Source organism: Gavialis gangeticus, unplaced genomic scaffold, assembly GCF_001723915.1.
Source record: "Gavialis gangeticus isolate Ggan-Ray unplaced genomic scaffold, GavGan_comp1, whole genome shotgun sequence".
NCBI classification, from domain to species: domain Eukaryota; kingdom Metazoa; phylum Chordata; order Crocodylia; family Gavialidae; genus Gavialis; species Gavialis gangeticus.
This window is the reverse complement of record NW_017729026.1, coordinates 12,828,508-12,840,495: the sequence shown is the minus strand read 5'-3', so window position 1 is coordinate 12,840,495 and position 11,988 is coordinate 12,828,508.

Genomic DNA, 11,988 nt, shown 5'->3' with positions numbered 1-11,988 from the left:
TTCATGAAGTATATCTCCTGAAATTTTCCGTATTTTGTCAGATTTATTGCTTTTTTCCCTCTAAAGTGGAATAAATTAAATATTGTCTGACTGTATTCTAAGGCAAATACAACTTCATTACCTGGTTAACTATCAGACTGACAAACTGCAGGTAATCAAAGATATGTTAGGATATATGAATAAAGCAAAGAGAGTGAGTTAGTTGTAGACCTGTTTGGTCTGTGTGTATTGGGACACCATGATATTTAGGTGACAAGACATAGGAGTAGATGCTGATGTGAACACTGGTTTAATTGGTCACTTCCTAGATTTATTTTAGTTGTGATGATTGGAAATAGATGTGAACAACCTTACCTCAAAGTAATTAAGATTGCAAGCAAAGAAGACATGGGCAGATGGTGCAATAGTAATAACAGGCGAGATTTATCTTTGTTTTTCCCTAGGTATCCCTTACCAATTCCATGTAATCCAAAAGCACTTGGTAAGAATTGTAACTCTCTTGTCTCACTCATTCTTTTCTCCTGCTATGTTATGGTTTCTGAGCCAAGGTTTTAAACAATACTCACAACCCCCTAAACCTTATAAAACAGACTTGTTAATGCAAACCCACTTTTATCTGCCTGGGTCTTGAAAAAAGGCCTAAAACATAAACTATTTTTAGGTTCAAACCTGTCCTGGTTTACAGGCACCCACCCCCTCCCTGCCTCCAATCACGTATAGTATCTAGCACCAGACTGTCTAACTCCTAGTCTCCCCAGGGAACCAGATCTTGCTGAGAACCCAAATGCCAGCTGTACCTCCTCATCAACACAGACCATGTCATCACTGGACCAAATAGCATGGTTTACAACATCCAAGATTCATTCACCTGCTCCTCTACCAATGTCATATATGCCATCACCTGCTTATAGTGCCCCTCTGCTGGCTACATTGGATAGATGGGGCTACCCCATGGGAAGGAAGGACTGAACGTTGATTTGATATCAGCTCCAGAAAGAAACCCGGGCAGAACACATTAACCTCCCTGGACAGTCCATTGTTGCCTTCAGAGTAGCTGTTGGATAATAAAGCTTTAAAAACCAACTTGAACATGAAATTATGGAACAAGAAATCACTGGATATCCAACAGGACAAGATTTATGTAGCATGCCTGTGGTCTGTTAATGGGGTGAGCACTTCTCTAGGTTCTGGTCCTGCTGCCAGGACTCCTCTTCCAGCTAATCAAATAGTTGCTAACCATGCTGTTACCTTTCCTAAGGAATTGGAGCCTTTTGTTTTGCTGCCTCCCAGAACCATTTTGGATCACAACAGAGCTAGGTGGGATTAAGGTAGTTGAGGCTGAAGAGTGGGGGTGGGGGTAAAGAAGGGGGCTAGGGACAGAAATTACACATAAACCAGTTTAAGTGATCAGAAATTGGTTTAAACCTGTAACAGAACAGATATTTAGTGCACATAAACCAGTTTGAAAATGACTGAAACTGATTTGTGATAAACCTGGTTGACTAGTATCAGATTTGGGTCAAACCGGTTTATGCAATGTCTGTCCCAGACCCCTTGCTGGTTTAAGTTAAACCCCCAGTGTCCCAGCATGCTCTTTGGGCTGGCTGGGGCTGTCTGCTTCACAGCAGAGTTGCCCCTCCCCTCTGCTACCTGGCTGCAGCTCGGCAGAGACCGCAGGATGCTGCCCCTGCACCCACCCCGCCACTTCACCACTCCCTGCTAAGCAGGAATTCCCCACTTCCCTCTGCCTTGCTGAGAGGTGCCTGTGTAGCAGACCACATGCTGCCTCTATGGTCCATGCTGTGGCAGACGGGACAAAGGCAGAATCAACAGGTAGCTGGTAATGTCCCTCTGTTGTATTCTTAATGGGGTGATAAACAATGAGCTAGGGGTGATAAACACTGTTATCAATTCCTTGCTAAACTAATCAGAGTGTCCTGCCAGGGCTTGGCCACTCCCCACCTCAGCTCAATGCTATAGAAGGGAAGGGAAGGAAGGGCTGCTCTAGCACACCCCAGCTTCTAACCTGACCCACTGCAGGCATGTGCCTGCATTTCTGGGATGTCTGTACAGTTACAAACTGATTTAGCCTAGCCAGGTTAGACCAACCTGCAAAGATTGAATCAATTCAGGCTCAGACTTTCTGAATATCTTTCCCTAGTTGGTGTCTGGACTACCAGCTAGCATTTGCTCAAGTCAAAGCACCTATGTAAATTTTCTGTACAAAGTAGAATTGTCTAATGAAACTGGGTGCTAAATTCATTTGCAGCCACTGAGTCAGTTTGGTTTGTGACTCACTGAAATTCTATCTAGAATTAGGATGTTAAATAGGATATTGTTGATTTTGAAAGTGAATTATCTGACAGGAGAGCATCTACCAGTGGTGTTCTTTGGGGATTGGTCATGGGACCTATCTTGCTTAACATTTGTATAAGTGACCTTAATCCTGGAGTTAGAAGCACCTTCATGAAATCTGTGAATGACACTAAGCTGTGGGGTGTTGCCAATGCAGAAGAAGACAGGATGATTTAGATAATCTGGTGGAATAGAAGATAAGAAATAGAATTACATTTAACAGTATTAGGTGCAAAGTCATCCACTTAGAAACCAACAGCAAGGACTTCAGCTATGAGAAAAGGGTACATTGACTGGAGACATCTGAGGAATAGAGACTTGGGTACACTGGTTAATCAAAAGATAACCATGAGCCACTAGTACAATGCAGTTGTGAAAAAGGCTAAAGCAGTTTTAGAGTGTATGAGATGGGATATATGCAGCAGAGACAAGGAGGAACTTACCTCTATTGTACAAGGCACTCCTTTACATTACTGTGTGCAGTTTGGTTCATCCATGTTCAGAAAAGATTAACTTAAATTGGAATGAGTTCAAAGAAAGGTCATTAAGATGTTTAACAGCATGGAGAGTTTTCTTATGAAAGGAGGTTAAAGAAGTTTGGTTTGTTTAACAAAACTGAGACTTGAGAAGGGAGATGATCACTTCCCAACTACATACATAGGACAAATTACAGGGAGGGCGGAGATTTTTAGGTTGAAAAACAGCACCGGCACAAGTCAAAGGACTACAGATTGACTATCAGTACATTTAGATAGGAAATCAGCAGAAAATTTCTACCTATCAGAGAAGTGAAGTTTGGAACAGTCTTCCAAGTGAAGTGGAGGAGGGCAAGGAACTTGCATCTCTAAGACTGAACTAGATAAGTTTATTGAAGAGCTAGTGTGATTGAACAGGGAGTTCTGGCACACCAGGTAGTGTGTGTGATGTTTAGTTATATATTAGTAGTCCCAAATTGAGAACGAAGGTAATGTGAAAGTTGTTTGGAGAGTGGGGGCATTGCCTTTCTCAGTAGCACAGGACATCAGTATTTTCCTAGAATCTTCTGAGCATATACATAAAGCAACTGTATCCCTGTCATTGCAGTGGCAGGGCTTTGGCACTGACCTCTTTTCTGCTTTTACATATGTCATTTTATAAGGCTTCTTTTGTGCTTTGGATTGCACTTCTTGTAGTTGTTGATGACGGCTTGAAGTAGTGATCTGAGGGATTCCTTGGCTAATAAGTGCCTGCAAATGTGCGGGACTGGACTTGATGGCCCAGGAAGCCTCTTTCTGTCTTAGGTTCCTAGAAATGGGTCTGTACAGCTATATTCAATAAAAGATTTGGGTGCCTGAAAGGTAATTCACTGCAACTATCTTTTAGGCCCCTGGCATTGGGGTGGAACCCAGAGATCTGTTTTAGGTGCACAGAGAGAGTAAGGTGCCTTGGAATGAGAACTAAGGTGAGCATGGGAAGTACCTGAGTAACACAGCATGCGCTGGCTATAGCTAGCCAATTCATTACTGCTGAATGCAGGGATAAATTTTAAATCCCACCCCTAAAGGCCTGAATCAGGGCTGCAAGAGGCCAACTTCATCCACCCAGGATCCATACCCTGCAACCCTCTCCTGAAGGTAGGCACCTTAATCCTTTTGGGTCACTGAGCAAGACTCATTCTTATCTTTGGTGTTAGTGGCTACTGCTATTATTATTATTATTATTATTATTATAATAATAGAATAGCAGTAGTTAGAATATTCTCCCAGGAAGAGTATGGCCTGGATTGGATTCCTTCCTCAATCTAAGAGAACAGGGTAATAAACAGGCAGCATGACTTCCTGATCCAATAGTTTGGATCTGGAAGCGGGAGGAGTTCAGGTTTCTGGTCTCTGCTCTGTCATTAGATAAAATAAATAATGTAGGTGCCTCCAAGGTTAGGTAGCAGCTAAGCTGGAATGGTTTCTAGGCACTTAGGACTTGATTTTGGAACTGGCCTTGCTAGATGTAAGGAAATTCTGGAAGCCCGACATCCTTTACTGGTGAGTAACTATTTTAATTCATCCTTACGTCACTGAGGACTCACTACATTCTTGCAGTAGCGACATTATATTCTGCTGTAAGACCACAGTATTTTAGATACAGAGCTTGTTTCATGCTTCATGAAATTCCTTGATCCCAGCTATATTTAGAGAGTCATTTTGACGAATATTTATAAAGGCACATTTGACAGGAAAAGACAAATTACACCACCTAGTGGATTTAAAAGGATCTTTATAGTTTTGTAGAACCAAATCTTAGGAAGTATGAACAAGAAACAAAGGTCTTTTGCTTTTGTTTGTGGTGCTCTCACCTGGTGGAAGCTGCTGAGTGATGAACACACCCTCTCTGTGTTCCTCTCCACTGTTACACCTTTGGTCCATTTATTATGTACCTAGCTGGTGTTCATGCATTAGTGGTCTAGTCTGATGTACCTTGTCCAGCCAAATGGAGGATCTGTTCACATGTGTTTCATGCACCAGGTGTCTAGTAAGACATGAGCATATTGTTGGAATCTTTCCATTCCTAATTGGGACTTTTAGGTACCAGGACAGGTAAATCCCTGCAGCTGTGCTCTTATCTTTTGGCTACATGGGAGATGGAGCTGCTTCTCTTCTCAAGGTTCATTAGACACACTGTACTCCCAAAAGAAAAATATCTCTATCTCTGGAATGTGAGAAATGCCTTGTTACAGAGCTGCTCCCCGATAAGACCATGAGAGCCTGATTTTGCTTTCTAGCACACTAGTTAGCCACACTTGTATTGAATATATTGAATAATAAGCAATATACACTAAATAAGCCTTAAAATTCTAAAAATTTTAAATTTTAGCCACCATAGGTGTTTAAGCAGGTGACTTTCCCACAGGTGGTCACAGAGGCATCTTCCTCCACTCAGGTTTCTTAGTTTTGATTCTTCCCCTAAAGTTAAATGCGTAGGTCTGGTTTTCTTGTGTTTGGAAAAGGATGAAAGGAGAGGGAGAATCCTAGCACTGAATAGTCAACATCCTAATGGCTAGGACATAATCCTGTAATGTGAAAAACTGTTCAGGTCTCCAAAGTAACAGTGGAGATTTGAGCACTGACCTACGTGAGTGCCTTTGATACTGGGCATAGTGGGGTAGGAAACTTTTCTGATTTTTTATGAGAAGGCTAGATGGCTAACTCCCAGGGCTGCCCAGAGGGTTCATGGGGCCTGGGGTTGGTGTGATGTTAAGGGCCATACCACTGCCCCCTACAAGGACCCATGTGTCTATGTACAAAGCTGGGGGACCATGTGCAAGAATTCTTGCACGCACACATCACGTGAGAATTCTCACATGTGGCTCCTCCTTCCCTTGCCCTGGGAAGTGGGAGCAAACAGGCTTTCCCCTCTTGTTCCCACGGCAAGGGTGGTTAGACAGAGAGAATTTACATTGGAGACAGGTTACTAAAGCAAAATGACATTAACAGTTTGCAAGTGAAACATTTATTAAATTTATGCTACAAAGTTAGGGACTTAAGAACAAAATAAGAAGAGGAAAGTTTAAGTAAAGTATTTCTTTCTTGCCTTCATGGATGCAAAGTCATCAATTACATCATCATAATTTATTTGCTTTGCAAGTGCATTCTCCACTGATAGCATGATCAAATGGTTCAGCCTATCCTTCCTGATCGCTGACCGCAGGTAGTTCTAAATAATCTTAAACTTACTAAAAGTGCATTCCCTGGATGCAACAGAGACTGGCAAGGCAATGAGCATTCTCTAGCAAATGCATATCCGAGGGAACACCGATTCTACACCTGTGCCATAAATCCAGTTGAGAAGCTCAAGTGCAGTGCCCATGGCTCCTCCGGGGGTGCACAAATTTGAGTCTTTCCTGATTTTGTAAAACAGACAAAGTTTTGCTCACAACTCGTCCTTGTTCACATCTCATGAGTATGTGGCAGACAGAGACTCCATAGACTTCGCAATTTGTTCATCCTCTGCAACAGGTGGGTCAAGTATGGGTGAGAACAAAGCTTCAGAGTTTCCCCATGGTCTCAGCTAGGCTTCGGAGATCTGAGAGGAGCATATCCATGGCTGTGATGAACACTTCAACCCTGAATTTATCTTCAGGGGAAGAGATTGTATGTTCTGTATTGACTGGCTTATCATGGAAACGCTTCGTTCTTTGGATTCTTCTGTGTGTTCTCTTGAATTTGATGGTGATACCTAGCCCTTCCATGATGACCTTAGCTTCCGTGAGAAGACTTGGCCAGGAATCATTCAACCGTTGAATTTCTTCCAGGAGGCTCTTGACATGTTGCACCTTCTTCCATGGTGAACTTGGATCCTTGGGCAAGCTTGCTTTGGATATCGATGGACTGCAATATCTTGTACCACACTGTAGTCAGAAGGATGAACTCAAAGGATTGCATCCACTCAATGAGACCTTAAACATCAGCCTATGTTTCTGCTGTCAAGTCCAATTCTTCCTCAGTTTTGAAGAGAGAATCCAGCATCCCTTTAGGATTTTTCATGAGGAGGCAAACTACATTGATTCTCAATGTATGTGCCTCCAAGTGTAGGTAGCAGCTAAGCCAGACATTCAAAAAATGTATTATGCAATAAAAATGACAAATCCACTACCAAGCTGAAACTTTTGTGATGCATAACTATTATGTAATAAATTGAGGTGTGGCAAGTTACTGAGCTGTGGCCCTGCCCTATTTTCAGCCTTTTGGTACAGTGACTCCAGCTGGAAAGAGGATCCAACGTGCATATGGTCTGAAAGTAGTGATGATAACTGGTCAAACTGAATCACTTCTGTATTAGAAATCTGTGGAAACCAGACCTTTTTTACACATTCTATGTTCAATTTTCTGATTTAAAACTGCTTATAAAATCATTTGAGATTTCAGAGTCTTGGTAATAAGAACACTTGTTCTTTGAGTCCTGCTTTGCATCACTGCATGGAACTCATGGTATACTGTCACTGAGATGACATTCTCCATTGAGAGATGGTGTACAAGTAAGCAACAAACCCATGGGAACAAAGGAGACACAAAAGCTAATCCAGGTAATGAGATAAGAATTCATAGTCCCCATTTGAACCATACTTAACACAGTCCTGTCTGCAGATGGTTTCTTGTTCCATAATTTCCTGTTCAAATAATTTTTAAAAAGTTTTCTGCCTAACCACAGCCACCTTCAGTTTAGTGATGGAGTGTCCAGGGATGTTAAAGTGTTCTGCCACAGGCCTGCATTTCTTTCTGAAGCTGACATTGGATTGGTATTCATTCATACTTTCACATAAGGATTACTCCATCTGTCCAATGTAGCCAGCAGAGGGGCACTGTGAACAGATGATGGCATATCTGACATTGGTAGAGTTGCAAGTGAATGAACCTTGGATGTTATAAGCTGTATTATTTGGTCCACTGGTGATGTGCTCTATACTGATGTCAGGGGATAGAACGCAAGGCCTGGCATCTCAGTGAGACTGGGAGTTAGGTATCATATTGCTTGAGAGATGCTGTTTGAGGTTGGGGGACTGATTGTAAGCCAGGACAAGTTCATCCCCCCCATCTTACCTTGAGATGGTCATCCTTTTGCAGGAGGAGTTTGGAGGTCATTAATGATGTGACTCAGGTGTTCAAGCCGGGGGCTGTAGATCACAACCAGAGGTACTCTGTTGTTTTTGTCCCAGGGTTGGTATTATAGCAGGTCAGAACAACTTTTGAGTCTGGCTTTGATGATTTGAGTGAGTACAGTTTTACAGGTGTGCATCCTAGTTGGTGGGATCAGAGCAGATCCAGTTGTAACACAGAACTTAGCTGTAGACAGTGGATCTAGTGGTATGATTAAGAAGAATGATTAAGAAGATACCTGAGCAGGTTTCCTGGGTAGATTGATTGCAGTCAATTTCATTTAGCTAAGTATAGTGCCACCCATGAAGTAATTAGCTCCCTTTAGTCTGAAGTCAATTTTTTTTTCTGTTGTGCAAAACTTTTCAAGATAAAAAATGTCTTTTTGCTCTTTATCGGATAAAACCAGGACTTGTTTTGCAAATTCCAGAATAGACCTGCTCAAAAAGAACCAATGGCATGATGGGCAGGGCTTTGATCTGCAATGCAGAGGAGCAGAGACTGGGTGAGCAAAGGACCTTACTCCTCTTAGCACCAGGCTGTTAGCATGTGTGCACAGGTGTGTGTGTGTGTGTGTGTTGCTCACTCACTCTTGCTATGACCAGAAATGCAGGCTTCCACCTGAGAAACTTTTCCTTTTCAAAAGTTGGCAATTTTCAGCCAAAAAATCCAATGCTATCCCCCCTCTCCCTCCCCCCACCCTGAAAAATTCCCATCCAGGTTTATTGAAGCACAGGAAAATCTGTCATTAGGTCTGCCCTATGTACGTATACATTGTACTCAGCATAAATTTTGTTGGACCCTATAACTTTTGTGTCACCTCTGCTTATGGGGCAGATGCCAAGCTGTTTCAAACTACTATGCCAAATTCACTTAGCTGAGAATCAGGCTTGCGATTTTCAAAAGCCCCCAAGTAACTCAGGAGCTGAGTCCAATTACCAGTCAATAGGATCTGTGTCTTTAAGGAAAAGATTCTTGTGAATGCACAGCCCTTACACTCTCCTGATTCTGGGCTGCTCCAAAGCAATTTAGCCACACTTGGAAGAAGAGAGAAGGCTTTTTGGGTGATGGCAATTTTTTTTGAGCTACCTTATGTGTAGCAGCTCTTTCCAGAATTATGTGAAGCATTATGTGAAGAAACCCCACTTTAGGGTCTCCTCTAGATGTTCAGGTAAAGACATAACAGGATCTAATGTGAAATCCACACAATTACACCTCCTGCTATGCCACACATGCATGGCAGGAGGTGTGACTGTGGGATCCAGCATCAGATCCTGTCACACCTTATTGCCAGTGTAGGAGGAGCCCATGATCATGATCCTGGATTCTCCCTGCACTGGCTCCCAGTACGCAAATAGACTTCTCAGCTGCTGGGCCTCCCATCTATGTGTGTGCACTACATGCTGCCACGGATGGGAGTCTTGGCAGCTGGCAGGCTGTCCAGCTGTGGCAGCTTGTGGGACACTGCCATAGCTGGGATTACCCTCAGCTGTGGGACCCCAAACCGCTATAGTGCCTAGTGTACCTCCCTACCTGGGAGCCCTGCTGGCTGACAGGGATCCTAGCTGCAGGGGCATAGCTATGCTACATGTGCAAATTAAAGGTGGATAGAAACCAGACATAAAATTAGTACACGTTTTGCAGCTCTAATCTTCTAGCTGGATGGACCTTTTATGCTATACTAGTTAATTTGCAGCTGGTCTAAATTTATTATGCAATTAACCCCCTATTTGTGTGATATATGTAATATGTAGAGGGGGCCTAGGATAATCTTTCCACCCTGTGTCCTGTTCTTATATGGCCCCTGTGTAAAGGAGTGTGGAGGATAGCATATAGTAATTGACCTCAATTTCCATTTAGACGGAATCCTCTTCTGTGCTGATCTGGGATTTTAGAGCCCTTTTGTGCCACTCAGGTCCCTTCACACAGAGTAAAGGAAGCAGAGGAGGGGCTTCTCATCCTCAGGAACTTCTGAAAATTTCATCTCTGACCTATTACTTCATTAAACAATTTCTGAAGTGCCTTCCATTGCACACTAGAATGCTTCATATCCACAAAAGCTATCCATTTAAAATATTTTCCTATCTGTTGGAACTTTAAAACTTCCAGAAAAAAGATCCTGCCATTATGAGAATGTGTTAGCCCTGTGATCCACTGTGGTCTAGAAGGCATTTCACCTAACGTCATCTGAATAAACGATGAGCTGCAAAGAGTTTGTTAACCCGTTCTCACAGAAGAAGAATGTTGTTTTTTTTAACTTTCTGTTTCCAACAGTTTTTGTGGCTCACTAACAAGATACGTTTCAAGTTGCTTGTCTGTTCTTAACAAAGTCTATGCTTTGTTTTAAGAAATTAATTGAAAGTATTAATTCAAAGCTTGATATTTCAGACAGGCACAGGATTGTGCTTGAACAATTGCTTGTGTTCCATGGAGGAGCTTTCTATAGTATTTTTGGTCTCTTTTTTCCCCCTGCTAAACTAGCGAATTGCTGCCAAGAGGTGTCAAGAAACCATAGCAACTATCTAGTGACAGGCCTAAGTAGTTTTTTGTTCTGTCGAGGACCCATTAATCACTTATATTTTCCCTATGTGTTTCTGGGAACTTTTAGCTTTCAGCTGAAAATTGTTGCTAAATATTTGCATGTGTTGAACACTCTCCTCAATGCAATCCCTGTGGAAAACTGGCAGTATTACTCAGATTATACATTGCAGAATAAAGCTTTTGGAATTCATAGGTTCCAACTGTTAGAACACAGAAGTTTTTGTCTCCTTTTCTCTTAAATCCTGGAAACAGAAGTTGGAGAAGGAGTTTTTTTCTGACTGGGCGGTCACATTTAATGTGCTCTTCAGGGCATGCATTCAGGCAGTGTTCCACCAGGCTGTGAACATAAGCTCTGAAGACTCTTTTGCTGCTCTTTCTAAACACACAAATCCCTAATTTGAGCATCTATTTGTTTGAATGGTCGCTACCAGTCTACTTTTAAATTCAGCTGAACTGTACCATAGCTTTCACTATTTTTTCTAGCTTCATATAAGACTTTCCATTTTCATCCAGCTCTGCCACATTTAAGATATTACTTGTTGGTTTTTTCACTGGATCAGTTCTAATAATAATAATGAATACTCTTCCATGTCCATACTGCAGGAAGAGTTAAACTTTCCTGGAAAACATTTAAGCAGTTTCATTGACTTTAAGTATCAACTACAATAAGACTATGCACCCTTGGGGTCTTTGTTCTCAAACACACCCAGTGGCTGAGGAGGAACAGATAGGAAGTTTAAATTCACTTTTAAAAGTATAAAATATAGGGAATGTGTGAAGTAATGGGGAAAGTCTAATGCCCTTTAGATTTTAGCTTTCCTGATACCCTGATTTGCATTATTTACTTCACAGACAATAAATACTTTACATGAAAAAGATATGTACGTCATATCCTACAACCTGGCTACTAAAGGTGGACCTCTGCACTTAGACAAGTCCAGCATGAATTCATTGTGGAAATGGACTGGCCTCCATTTACTCATAACCAGATAAGAGCCCTTGATGGTTATTTTTATTTTATATTTATATTAATAAATTTATATTAATTTATATTTGCCACTTTTATCATGATATACAAAACCAGTCACTGGTGTTTAAATGAAAACACATTAACATACGTAAGCCTTGTTTCTTCAGGGAAGACAAGTTTGCTTTCAGCCCTGTCAGTCTGCTGAAGTGTCATGTATAGATTTCTCAAAGAAATCCATTTCCAAACACTTGGAGGAGAAGACAGCGATTAGGAACAGTCGGCATGGATTCACCAAAGGCAAGTCATACCTGGTCAACCTGATTGTTTTCTATAGTTTCATAGTTTCTAGGGTCGGAAGGGACTTGAGTAGATCATCAAATCTGACCCCCCGCCATGGCAGGAAATAGTACTGGGATCAAATGACCCCAGCAAGGTGTTCATCTAACCTCCTCTTAAAAACCCCCAGGGTAGGAGCCAGCACCACTTCTCTTGGAAGTC